The sequence below is a fragment of the Triplophysa rosa genome, linkage group LG2 (genome assembly GCF_024868665.1).
Source record: "Triplophysa rosa linkage group LG2, Trosa_1v2, whole genome shotgun sequence".
NCBI lineage: Eukaryota > Metazoa > Chordata > Actinopteri > Cypriniformes > Nemacheilidae > Triplophysa > Triplophysa rosa.
The window spans coordinates 33,672,979-33,687,745 of NC_079891.1; the positions used below are offsets into that span (position 1 = coordinate 33,672,979).

The following is a 14,767-nucleotide window of genomic DNA, read 5'->3' on the forward strand; positions in this document are numbered from 1 at the left end:
CCTGAAGTCTAAACCAATCTGACATAATAACTTTACTACACGGCGCAGCTGATAGTAAATAGGTTCCTTCCGTATCCGCAGCCAATGAGCTTGCTGCTCTACATTTAAATATTGGTTAGTGATTGTTGTAGCAGTGCAGCGCGTTTCAGAAACCCTCCTCCTTCCCCAGCTCCAGCTGTATAGATGTTTTATATAATGTTTTATATCAGTTTTCATTTAACAATCCCTGGTTTTTACTTTTTGGTCATACTATTGGCTAACTTACAGTATAAACATGCATAAAAAGTACACACCCACTGCTCCGGGTGTATGTGTGTTCACGACTTGCTGTGCGTGTGTTCACTACTCTCTGGATGGGTTAAATGCAGAGGTCACATTTCGGGTAAGGGTCACCATACCTGACAAATAGGTCACTTTCACTTAAAATAAGTGTCATTAATCAGCAATAGATTTGTACGTACATGGCATGTATGAAGCCATATATCACGGTGTCCCGATGGTGGGCATCCTCTTGTGCGGTGAGCAGCTGGAGAACATGGCTCATGGGCTATAACAGCATGAAGACTGGAGACCTGTTAGACGGACTCAACGCTGTCATTACAGACCTCTGGTAAGTCACCTGTATTCTTGATTGACAGGACTGTGCTTCCAGTCTAAATGTGTTCTTACTGTTGGACTTCACTTTACAGATAAGATATCAAGTATTTGCAGGCACATTACAACATGTCTGCAAGCTAAGAACAAACATAACATTGTCCACTGGTGTCTACCCATAAATACTGTAGTTCTCATTAAAGTCTTGAAAATGGCAAAGATTTAGACTTTTGTAGCTTGATAACAAATGTCAAAATAATTTCTCAAAATGTCTTTTTTGTGATCCACTGAAGAAATAAAAGCATACAGCTCTAGAACGTCATGATGGCGAGTATATAATGAATTTTCATTTTGAGTGACCTGTTCATTCAACATCACCGGTCTTTGGTTAGTCATGTCGCCCTCATCTGGTCAAAGCAGGAATCTTCCCTAACGCTGCTACAGCTTGTAAATGTACAACACAACATCCTCTCTTAAAGCGTTTAAAGCCCTTCATTTACCCTTCATCTCACCCACCTGTCTGACCTGTCCTCTCTCTGACCCTTACAGCCTCCTGTCTGAGCCCTCCTCATCATCTTCAGCATCCTTCTGCTGTGTCTCCTGTGGAGCCCTGGCATTCTCGGTTTTAATTAAATGGCCAGGCACGGTACACACACACACACACACACACACACACACACACACACACTGCTGATGATATACACAGCCTTAAAGAAATTGTTTCCTTTCATTATTTTTTCTGTATAACGTTTTTTCTGTTTGTCCAAAAATGAGTGTTCTTTCTTCAGTTATTTATCCTCGTGTCATTCCAGACCTGTATGACTTTCTTTCTTCTGCAGAACACAAAAGAAGATATTTTGAAGAATGCTGGTAACCAAACAACATCGTACCCCATTGAACAGACACGAAACCACTGAGACATTTCTCAAAATATTTTTGGTGTTCCACAGAACAAAGAGCAACATACAAGTTTGAACGACATGAGGGGGAATAAATGATGAGTGTTTTATTTTGGGTGAATCATTTCTGATCGGTCATTGTTTGTATAAAAGAAGAGCTTGAAGGTATATTCTCTCCTTTTGTGTTCCACAGTGTAAACAACAACAATCACATGAGCTTGAGTGAATAATGACCAGATTTTCCTTGTGGATGAACTGTTCCTTTAAGCTGAGACAGAGGAGGAGAGAGAGAGATGAATATAGAGGAGTGCAAGCCTTCTGTTTATTCGCTGCCGTTGGCTCGATGCTTGCTCTTACTCTGTTCACTCCCTCCCTTTCCCATTGGCTGCCTCCTCTCACACACACACGCACACACACACACATAGAGGCTCTGAGCTCAGACACAAGAGTTGACGTTCTTCAGCGGAGGTCGAGAGAGACATATGGACTCCACACACACACACACACACAGGAAAGAGCCTTGATCACGACCGAGTGACGGAAGAAGAGAGACTGTGAGTGGAGAGAGTGAGAATCAGGGAGGCTGAGATTGAGTGAAGATGCTGCTGAACGAGTCGGATGGGATCAGGAAACCTGAGCATCACAGCAGCCTCCTGAAGATGACAACACGACCTCTTTCTAGCGTCTTCTGAAACACAACGTCTTCACTGCATTCTCGCTCGCATCGGACGGACGGAGAGTTTCTGGAGAGCAACTTTAAGGGTGGGTACAACATTTATGAGACTGCTTTTGGAAAGGTCTTTCCGTGTTGTCTTGGGCTGGTGGTGTGACTTCTGTGGTCCACATGGTGACGATCTGAGCTGCTGCTTTGCTAAAATGATGAGAGCGCACAAACGCTAAAACAAAACCGCAGAGTCGGTTCTCACCCTCACACAGAAATATAAAAGTGAGCACGTGAGATTTTTGAGATGGTTCTGTTGGGTTTGTAGATGAGAGTCGAGATGTTTAGGGGTGCATTGTGTGTCTGGTGTCCAGTTTGTACCCTGAATTGAAAGGACACAATGTGCGAGTCAGTTTTTGTGTGACATTCATAGCAGAAATGGAAAATCACGACAGAAGTGCAAACTATCTGAAAGTGTGGAGGTTCTCCTGAATTCCATAGATGGCCGTTTTAGATGCTGATAGAAAACAGGATGTTAAAGTTTCACAGCAAAGCTTTCTGTAGAGCACACTATTAATCTTTATCACTTTGGCCATTCGCCGGTGAACTAAGATAATACATATAAAAATATAGTGTATATAATCAAATGTAGTGACTAGTAAACAATATTATATTTATTTTCTTGTCCGCGTTTCTGTTTGTGACCGGCAGCAGAGGTCACGGTGGAAATGTGTGTTTGGTGTATTGTTGATCTGCTCTTGTCGGATAAAGAAAGTGAAAACACAACAAGGGTCAGACTGTCCTTCATATGTTGTTTGAAGTACGCTGCAACTCAAACTCCATTTTGTGAAATATACATTTATGTTTGTGTTTGTTTAGAGATGCACCGATTTAATTTTCTTGGCCGATTCTGCTTTCCAATTTTTTATAAGTGAAACCTGCAGATTCCAATTTTCTATCCAAAAACTATAATTGACAGTATATATAAAATCATATTTACTTTTCTTCAATGCACATTTTTCATAATAAATGTTATTTTTATAAGATAAATTATTGAACATTACAATTTACAAGTTGCATTAAATTACAGGATCTTCTCTCGCCTAAACAAGTCTTAAATTGAAGAACTCTAACTAAACTCGTCACTTAATTGACCTTCTTCTCTTTTCTACTCATCTCACAAAACTATGGCTAAAATAGTTCTTCAACTTAATTCTTGTCTGTTTCTGTTTATGAAACTAATATTGTTTTTTTTTTTTTCTAAAATGTAAAATAAATTGTCTTTATCTTTGGTCTGTAGTATTAAAAGAAGTGGGTTGGTTCATTTTAGCTGCAACTTCATTAAAAAGTTAAAAGTCTTATGAGTGAATTGTAGGCTACTCTAAAGATTTATATATATTTGCACTTTTTTGTTAGTAAAGAACTGAATCAGATATATATCACATATATACTATAGGTTGATTTATTCCTTTTTTTTACATTTTGGATTTTAATAACAAGTAGAAGTGTAGTTTTCGGCAAGACGCGAGACTGACCGGCCGATCACGGCGATCATGCGAAAAACATGTGTTTTACTTGTGCCACGTACTGTATGTCAGATAAGACCAAATTTATTCTAGAGTCGAGATTTAAAGCATGACACACTGGCTACTAACTCTCTTAAAATCAGGTTTTGACATGAGCAGAGATTAATTTGTGGCTGTGTACGTACTGTACCTTTAATGTTGTGATTGGTGGGATTATAAAATCATGTTTCCCCCAAATGTTTACAGTCTAGATGTTGGACTATCCATCCTTCCTCACAGATAATGTGTGTCACACCAACACCTTAAATGCACTTCTGGCCAGACTTCATCCAGACACTTAACCTTCCCAAACCTACAGCCCCCAGTACTGGAGAAACAGGTGAACGTCTGAGAAAAGATGCTCTGTATTTTTCAGACCTCAAATACTGCAAAGAAAACAAGTTCATATTCACTTTAAGCACTTACAACAGTCATATTTCTACATGTATTTAGGAAAAGTCATGCTGTCAGGCTTTCACATTACTGTGCGTGCATGCAGTTAACAGACTAATATGCAAACTTGTTCTGTGGTGTGACAGCAAACATTTAGAAAAAAACTAACAATGAAGATAAATCTCTCTTATGCATTTTTATATAGTAAATATTAATAATATAAAAAAACGTAATATTAACAGTTTGTTTTTTAAATGTAACTGTCACACAATAGGACACATGTATGATTTATTCATCAACTATACCCATATATACTTACATACACACACACACACACGGGGTCATTTTTCGGTCATTTTTATAGGGTCGATGATTTTCATAGGGTCATTTTTCCCCACGCGAGTCTAAAGGAGATTCCCAGTAATTAAGCAGCTGGGTTTGAGGCGTGCTGCTGCACGCCGGTCATTACTGTGTGCTCCAGTAGGCCCAACCACATCATTAAACACAGTGCCAAATGAAACATTTGGGGGAAGCATGTTTTTATAATCCCCCCAATCAAAACATTAAGGGAACGTTCACAGCCATTGACCCAAGGCCACTGGGTTACGCCGGAGTAACAAGCTCCAATAGCCTTTGTTTGGTCCCTTTTTAGGGAAAAAAATCATGTTTCTTTATTGACGTGGCGTGTTTTTTTTTTTTGGAGAGCACTTAAAAGCGACCCTGATGCAGACTATTATCCAGAAGCATTACATCATCAGATGAGATGCTTAAGTGCCCTGTGACATCATATTGATTCGATTATATATACGCCATATTTATACTATGAAAGAAAACCACCAAGGACGAATGCATACAGCCAACAATGACCAAAAATACTAAAAACTATATTTTAATACGGTAACTGTAAATATAAATTATTTTTTGATATTTCTCTTTTCTTGCAGTTAAATGTTTGAATATTTGGAGGTTTTACTCGCAGCGTATTGTGATGTGCATTATAAACACCATTTGGTGTGTAGTCATGTTTTTTTTTATCAATTAATTTGTCGATATCACAGTCCTGTTTTAACCATCCAGTTCTCTAAACCATCTTTTAACGTCTGTTCAGTGTGTTTGTTTTTTGTAAAGCGCTTTGTTGTTCTCCTAAACGGATGTTTGTATGTGTAATTGTAGTGAAGGCATTGTGAGCGTGAGATGATTTTCAGCTTCATCTCAAGATCTTCATCTCTGACTCTGCAGATTGTTTATTTATTGTGAATAAACCCTTGAGATCTCGCACAACGAACAGGCAGTAAGACAATATCATGCTCAGTGGTTTAGCATCATGCAAAATGGGATGAATACTGATTTGACTGTGTTTATGGATTATGTAACCGAGTGCGTTTGCTAACAGGCAGTGACATCGCACATTCATGCACAACTGCGTTGAGTCAGACGAGTGTTGAATGAAGAAGCGTGTGTATTATTTCCTCATAAACATTATTGCTTTGAATTTCATTTAGCTACAGTATTGGAGACATTACATTGGGATTTATTGGTTTGTCGTGTTGTACATGTTAGGACCTTTTTCAAAGGGTATATATGAAGAGTTTAATTGCTAAAACAGATAACTCAGTTTTGCATTTTTTTGTTATTGTTGTAGTTGTTTTGATAGTTATAATTCTAGGTGTGAACAGGCTTTAAAGGAGTTCACCTTAAGAATGAAAATTCTGTCATCATTTACTCACCCTTCAAACGTGTATGACTTTCTTTCTTCCGCAGAACACAAAAGAAGATATTTTGAAGAATGTCGTTAACAGCCCCTCATTCATTTGCATTGGTTACAATAGAAGTGAATGTGGGGATGTGCTGTTCTGTTACCAACATTTTTCAAAATGTCTTCTTTTGTGTTCTTTAGAAGAAAGAAAGTCATGCAGGTTTGAAATGACAAGAGGGACTGTAAATGATTGACAGAATCTTCATTTTGAAGGTGAACTACTCCTTTAATCCCTCACCAGGTGTGGCTTGTCCTCGGATCGTCTTCTCATATGTCGGACGTGCCGTTTTCACTTTCTCTTTTCTTTCCGTGGTCTTTTTCAATAAGCATTGTCGTGAAGTGCTACTGTACAGCTTTGAAACTATCCAAGTGTCATTCCAACCTTTTCTCACTCTTTCTGTGCCTCCTTAGGGTCTTCAATAGGTTGTTTTCTCTCTTTATTTCTCCCAGCTGCGTGTAGGTGTTTTCTGGGAGTTAGCTGATATAAATCAGGTGTTGCTTTACTCTCTCGCCCTCCATCTCTCATTCTTGCTGTTCACAAACACATCAAATATGTCAGAGAAAGCACCATCAGACCGGTGGAAATCCTAATGACCTCGGCGGACACTGTTTTAAACCTCACGCTTCAGCACACTGGCATATTGGGATTGTACTGGGGGCGGGGCGAGGTGACGTGACGGTGGGATTTTATGATGTAAAGAAATGTTCCAGGTTCAACACAACTTCATCGACAGCATCTGTGCTTTGATACGTGCCAAGATACCAGAAAGGGACGTGACCGATTTCTGAATGACTTGATTATTTGCCAATATGGTAAAAAAAAAGAAAAATCTTTCTATTTTAAGTTTTAAGTATCAAGTTTGTTTGTCTTTTTAGGCTAATGTACACTCACCTAAAGGATTATTAGGAACACCATACTAATACGGTGTTTGACCCCCTTTCGCCTTCAGAACTGCCTTAATTCTACGTGGCATTGATTCAACAAGGTGCTGAAAGCATTCTTTAGAAATGTTGGCCCATATTGATAGGATAGCATCTTGCAGTTGATGGAGATTTGTGGGATGCACATCCAGGGCACGAAGCTCCCGTTCCACCACATCCCAAAGATGTTCTATCGGGTTGAGATCTGGTGACTGTGGGGGCCATTCTAGTACAGTGAACTCATTGTCATGTTCAAGAAACCAATTTGAAATGATTCGAGCTTTGTGACATGGTGCATTATCCTGCTGGAAGTAGCCATTAGAGGATGGGTACATGGTGGTCATAAAGGGATGGACATGGTCAGAAACAATGCTCAGGTAGGCCGTGGCATTTAAACGATGCCCAATTGGCACTAAGGGGCCTAAAGTGTGCCAAGAAAACATCCCCCACACCATTACACCACCACCACCAGCCTGCACAGTGGTAACAAGGCATGATGGATCCATGTTCTCATTCTGTTTACGCCAAATTCTGACTCTACCATTTGAATGTCTCAACAGAAATCGAGACTCATCAGACCAGGCAACATTTTTCCAGTCTTCAACTGTCCAATTTTGGTGAGCTCGTGCAAATTGTAGCCTCTTTTTCCTATTTGTAGTGGAGATGAGTGGTACCCGGTGGGGTCTTCTGCTGTTGTAGCCCATCTGCCTCAAGGTTGTGCGTGTTGTGGCTTCACAAATGCTTTGCTGCATACCTCGGTTGTAACGAGTGGTTATTTCAGTCAAAGTTGCTCTTCTATCAGCTTGAATCAGTCGGCCCATTCTCCTCTGACCTCTAGCATCAACAAGGCATTTTCGCCCACAGGACTGCCGCATACTGGATGTTTTTCCCTTTTCACACCATTCTTTGTAAACCCTAGAAATGGTTGTGCGTGAAAATCCCAGTAACTGAGCAGATTGTGAAATACTCAGACCGGCCCGTCTGGCACCAACAACCATGCCACGCTCAAAATTGCTTAAATCACCTTTCTTTCCCATTCTGACATTCAGTTTGGAGTTCAGGAGATTGTCTTGACCAGGACCACACCCCTAAATGCATTGAAGCAACTGCCATGTGATTGGTTGATTAGATAATTGCATTAATGAGAAATTGAACAGGTGTTCCTAATAATCCTTTAGGTGAGTGTATATTAGGTTATTAGTTCACTGATAATAAAAGTATCACAAAAGCAAGACAATAGGATATAAGGTGATGCCAAAAGTCAAGAGAAACAACAAGGAAACTTGCCAAAGATATCAAGCTTTAATTAACACGGCTTCGGTCTCATGACCTTCATCAGGTATTTAAAACCTGAGCTCTATACCCGACGAAGGTCATGGGACCGAAACGTTGATTCAATTTTGATTCAGTTGCTTGTTGAGGTGTAGTGAAGGGGTTCTTTTTTAATAGATGTTTTTTTCTGAAAATTAATAGACAAAAACAAGGTTTAAATGCATTTTTTTGCAGATTTTTAAATGGATAGTTCACCCTAAAATAAAAGTTCTGTTGTCATTTATTCACCCTCACCTGTTTATAACTCTTCTGTGGAACACAAAAGAAGATATTTTGAAAAATGTCTGGGTGGTTTTGTGTTTATAGTGGAAGTCAGTGTTGTTTGGTTATCAATATTCTTCAAAATATCTTCTTTTGTGTACTACTGAAGAAAGTCATGCAGGTTTGGAATGACACGATTGTGGATCGTTTTGGATTGTTACATCCATGTGCACACAAGTTTTCAAACCAAAGAGCTTCCTGGTTGAATGGTTTCCTGTAGTAATGTCACAGATCATGTTGATGGAGTTGAAGTTGTATTGAACCCCAAATCTTTCCCATCATGCTCTCTGCTGAGTTGCATGTACTGTATGACATCTGCTGCACATGCTGGCAAGACTAATGATCTTCCAGAAGGCAGAAACTTCCAGAAGTATTTTGATAACAGGGTTCTTTGAAACGTCCTGCTGAGTGACCGATTTTTCCTAGTACAGTATAAGACTTTGTTGCACATTTGTTTTTGCAACTCTACATTAAAATAATCCTCTTGACAAGCATAAGCAGTTTGATCCGGCACTTTTTCACCCTTAGAAAAGCCCTCTTGAACACTAAACACAACCTCGCTAGTCAATACGAGGGCCATTTGTTTCTTATGCCGTCTTCTTCTTTTCTAGTATTCCCCGTTTCCACAGTCTTTGTCATGCAAATCTGCTCTCACATATGAGCGTGAGTAGGTGGATACAAGTTTCTTTGTGCTGTAGAGTCGAAGCCGGTTTCGCCGCAGAATTATTTCTCATGTAGATAATAACGTCTCATTGTCATGAGCATATTGCAGAAGTTTTAGCACCTCGTGCATCATTTTTAGCAGCAAATCAAAATTCAAGGTTTCACGTCCATGATTCGAATCAGCAGTTTTACCGGTGATATTGCAGTGATGTGCAATAAATCAAACGCATTGGACAATCACAAAGTTTTGTTTTAGCACCAGGGTTCAAAAGTTTGAGACTAATGAATCCGAGCGGTCGCTGAATCGTGTCTTATTTAGAAGAACTGGACAGATTTATGGCCAGAAGCCAATTGTAGTGTTGCACATGATCATATTTGCCAAATCTGCTGCTGTATGTTGGGGTTTAAGATGATATCATTAAAAATGAGTTCCATCATATTAAAAGTAGAGATGCATTGAAATATCGGCCAATAATCGGTGTCGGCTGATGAAAGCCATTTTTCACGCTGTCGGCTCTCGATCAAAATGTTAAGAAACATCACCAGTTTGATGTTCAATATTAATAGTTGAAGTCAATTCATTAACATTTCAATTTAATTAACAGTTCAATTTAATCTTCAGAATCTGTATCAATATTGGCATCTGCAGATATCGCTCTGAATAATCGGCTATCAGTATCGCTGGTGAAATTTAGTATCGGCTCATCTCTGATAGCAACGATATAATTTCGGGGTAAAAATGTTTGTTTGTTTTAACCCCTGGTTGGGTAAAATATGAACAGAACCAGCCGATGGGTTATAAATGAACCTATGTTGGGTTGTTTTAACCCATGTCCATAATTTACCCAACCATCTTTTAGGTCATATAGAGATCTCCAACCCTACTACATCTCAGACTTTGTGAAAGTTTCATTTTTAAGAGCAAAGCACAGCCAGTTTTGATCACATTCTATTCAGAGACACAACAGCGGACACATACGCAGTTCACTAACTCTAAGCACGTCGTCTTTAGCGCCGTGTGAGGTGATTCTGCTTGTTCCTTCCCGCTGTCTTGCTCTCTTTGGCTCCCTCCTGTCTCTCTTCACTTCAGTGTCTCTCTAAATATATCCTGCCGCGTCTACCTCTCTGTCTGCTCGCACAGTCGTGTCCGATAGAGTTAACCATGCTTCACCAACCCAATCTGACACACTTTTACATAACAATCCTATCTGCAGCACGCGCCTTCCCTCGCCCGACGCTTTTCAAAGCCGTCTTCATGAATGAATGACTGTAATGCAGTATTAACCGAGAATTTTAGCGCTGAATATTAGATGTTTGCTTTGAGACTGAAATACACTCCTGTCTCTCCGAATGCCTGTAGGGATACATCAATGCCAACCTTAATGAAGATTCCTATTTTTTCTGTCATCAAACGACTTTCATGTGTATTTGTAGCAGTTTCTCACATCCAGACATATGGCGGAAGTTAATGGCGGTATGACGTTATCTACTGTGTGTGACAACAGAAATATATCAGCCGCTAGAGATTCTGTTATACCGTTTGTACCGTGATATAGCCGTGTTGTCATTTTATTTATTTAATTTTAAATCCAGACAAAGCGTTGGGCTGCTTCAGTTTAGAGAGCGTCATTGATAATAAAGAACACCAGTGATCGCCCAGAAACCCTTCTAAAGGTACTTTTCACAATAGTCTTTAAAAAAGAGCTTTGAACTTGCTTCAAACCCTGCAAGTCAACATCATGTGTTTTAAAATCACAGAGTGCTGGTTTACCCGCCAGGTAAACTGGCCTTAACTAGCCTCAATTTTTTTTTTTACCAGAATGACCACCAGCTTGACCAGAATCAAACTGACGACAGCATAAACCTGGTTAGATTTTATTCTTAAACATATCGCTTGACAAGCTCAAATCATACATCACGTTACGTTTCATTACGTAAAGTCTGTGGCATACTTCTTTTTTGCACAGCCGAACACACAGCCTTGCAAAGTATACTGCTTTTTTCGACTCGTAGGTGTACGGGGATTGACGCATGCGCATTGCGACATATTGCAATACCTCTCCGGGCCTACAGGGGTCAGGTTTTCTTCTACTACCTTGAATCGATGCTCCCAGGACACGTTTGCCACCTGGTGGTTAAACTAATTACTGCAAGAAATGAAATGCACATGCGCGACCTACGCATACTTTGTACGCGAGGTAACTATGTACTTTGTACACGTACACTATGCGCGTACTATTCTGATGACGAAATTTGCGTCACGCGTACTGTACGCTGTCCATCGCGTACACCTAAAAAGGGAATGATACATCAGCCTTAACGTTACGTGACGTCTAAAATCAGTCGTTCTATCCAGAAAATGAATTGTCTCCAAAAGTGATGTCCAGCATCATTGTGCTTTATTAAAAAAAAAAACACTTAAGGTCATAGGCTAGGCATATGTTTAACATGTGCATTTAATGTGTTGTCAGGTTAAAATTTTAGCAGAAATAATTGCAGCGACATATACTCTGTATACTGTACTGTATATACTCATCGTGATTTAAGACTTTGGTTATTCCACCCACTCGTGTATCACTTGAACATTAAACTTGCGTGCACACACAACATTCTCTTCATGCCAAACAGCTCACACACGCACATACACATGGGCTGTATCACCACATACAGCTTTGAGATCAGCATATTTTTCCGCCCCGAGTACATTATGTAGGATATTTTTACGAGCGATGCTATTAAACTACGGTGAGATGCTGTGAGATTTCTGCACATCCGTATCTCACCGGAGCCGTGTGAAATCTTTACCAACAGTGATATGTTTGAGTTAGGATTCATTTAGGGCTAAGCTGCGTGTAGGGGGCGGACACGTGGAATACGTGGAGAGGGGGCTGGGGTCAACGTTCCTGCCACTAGGACACAGAGAGCATTAAGAAATGCTAGATTCATTAAACTGTCACTGTAAATCTCTTTCCACAGAGAGAGAGATAGAGAGGCTGGAATATGTTAGTAGCAAGAAAAGCATTGGAAGGATGAAATCTGTGATAGAAAGTGAAACGTAAATTATGGAGTGGAAAGACGCGACAGGAGACGTCGAGTGCTCTTATTTGCTCCCTGTTTTTTTTTTACCACATTAATGTACCAGCTCACAGATTGTGAGGCCTTCTCTTTATCCTCTGTCTCCTTTCTGACTGCCCATTTGTTTTTTGCATTTTGTCAAATGTATTGTGTTTTAGTTTTGCATGCTCTTCTGTCAATACTTTGCCGACACAAGTGCTGTTTTTCTCACGCCAATGAAGCACAAGTTGAATGGATACGCTGAAGAGACGAGTGCTTGTCGTTGCATCTTTCACCAGAGAGAGTAGAGTGCTAAAAACACACGTACAGATCCCGGAGGACACGTGAATCCGCAGTGTATGAAATCCAGGTTATGAGCTGTAGCGTGATCGGATCTGCTCTGAACACAAGCAGCGGGGTGGGTCACGATCTCCCTCACCTAATAATGTGGAATTATCATCACAGCAGAATAAATACATGAGGGAGACGCTGTATCTCCGCTTATGACGGTAATGAGGAAACAAGACGCAGGTGTATAATATAGCCCAAAGTCTGATGAGAAAGTTAGTTTTTCATTAGCACTTGAGAGACGCCGTGCTTCGGAGAGTTCGCAACGTGCCCACACTGCGTGGGTGGACTCGAGGATTTAACATGATTGTTCATTTAAAAACAAAATGTGGATTTGTTGTTTGTGGCATGTGGCGAACGTCTACGGCGGTTAGCTAAGGTCATCTTTTTGATGCTTCTGATGTTTATTGTTCTACATAAATGTTGCATAGGAAACAAGCTACCAATACTGTATTATTTTTATTTTATTTTATAGATTGTTCACCCCAAATTGATGATTCGTTGATCACTTATTCACCGTTCTGTGAGTTTCTTTGTCCTGCAGAACACAAAAAAAGATATTTTGAAGAACATTGATAATCAAACAAAACTGAACCCCATCGACTTCCATTAAATGGAAACAAAAGCACGGAGACATTTCTCAAAATATCTTCTTCTGTGTTCCACAGATACAGATTTTGAATGATTTGAGAGTGAATAAACGGTGACAGAATTTCTAGTTTTAGGTGAATTGATTGAAGTTCAAAATTTTTATCTTGTCTTGTAATCTAAAAAAACTTAAGTAACCTAAGATATAAGTCTTGTTTTATGAAAGAAAATCTAAGAAATAAGTAAGTTTATGTCTGCTAGTTGATTTAACTTTTTTTGTTGCTTGTTTTAAACATGAACTTTTCTTAATTGTTTATATTTTCTCTCATAAAGGTCACAATTTATATCTTGGGACACTTTCCTTGTCAAGTAAATGTAAACAAAAAAGTAAATCTTGATTGAAAGATGTTTAGATATTTGTAATAGAAAACAAGACAAAAAAGTAAGAAATTCATTTTTGCAGTCACAATAGGTGGCCATTATCATACTGACAGGGTAATCAGCCAATCACAGCACTGGCTCCATGTCTTCTGGCTTTATTTTGCTGTGACCCTGGCCCTCTACATCTACAGCACGCTTTATTTAAAGAAACCGCCCCTTATGCATTTGGGACCGTATGCCCAGGCCTTCTGGAACGGACGCCGTCGTCCCGCTCTGTCTGTGCTCTGTCGATTCACATCCAGAGGCTCGGCGTGTCACAGCCAATCCCATCAGAGCGCTGATGCGCCACAGGATGAGGATGAGGAGGAGGTTGTGCTTGTGGAACACGAGCCTGAAGGCTGCAACTCTCCTCTCACGCATCACGCTAATCATCAGTAATCCTAATAATCAAGCCTCTGCCGTGACTAACTGAGATGCTGCCGCTAAGAGCGATGCTTCCTGCGAGACAAAAAATAGCAAGTAAATAAATATATAATTGAAGAAAAGAATACCTAAATCAAGAAGACAGACGCCCCCGAGCGTCTTTTCTCAAAATAAGTGTGCCAAGCAGATGACTATTTCCAGCTTGGACCTGAATCCAAATATTGAGATGTCTCAGAGAAGCCGTGGCAGTGTCAGTTGTTTCTCAATAACGTTATCCCAACGCCATTCTCTTCATGTTGCTGGATGGCAACATATGCTGTTTGTTGGTGTTTATTAGTTGGCATTATTGGTATTTGGCCTGGATTAAAACAGTTTTTTTCATCATTGTCAAAATAATCCAATAATGGATTCACAACAATGTACATTGTCCTCTATACACCAAACTTTTCCCTTTTTAGTACATAGTTCTTAAAACGAACATACGCATACGCATACACATACACATATACATGCATATATATATATATATATACTGTATATGCATATATGCGCTTTTCACACTTTACACAACTACTTGTTGCAAAGCAGCTTCACACAAGGACACAATATAAAACACACATAAAACAATCAAATTCGAAAAAATTGTAATTAAAAATTAGGAATCATTTTATAGTCTGGCCGATGTCATCTTTCTGCATGTGTTGTTTCATCTGACTTCTTGGTGGGGAGCAGGATCTGGAAGTTATTTTTGCTGGATAGCCAAATGAAGCTAAAAAATGAATTGCATTTTAGGACCAAAAATGACAAGTCAGATCAGCCGCCCAAATATATAAATAACCACCTGAATGAAAACGACGAGCACATCCAGGCTTTGGTTAAAAAACGAGAGTGCCATGTAGCTTCCTGAGACACAAATAGATTCTCTGAC

General features: G+C 39.7%; 1 protein-coding gene across 4 annotated transcripts in view; it reads left to right on the forward strand.

Moving 5' to 3' along the window:
- Nucleotides 1-1,783: 1,783 nt before the first annotated feature.
- LOC130564412 (proline-rich protein 36) overlaps nucleotides 1,784-14,767 on the forward strand; it is a 69,215-nt gene continuing 56,231 nt past the window's right edge. For 2 of the 4 annotated variants that reach the window (XM_057350482.1, XM_057350491.1), the window contains exon 1: nucleotides 1,789-2,255. The gene's annotated coding sequence lies outside the window, so the exon portion shown is untranslated. Of the gene's footprint in view, nucleotides 2,256-14,767 lie in introns of all 4 variants that reach the window. The other 2 variants (XM_057350499.1, XM_057350507.1) reach the window with 2 other exon arrangements.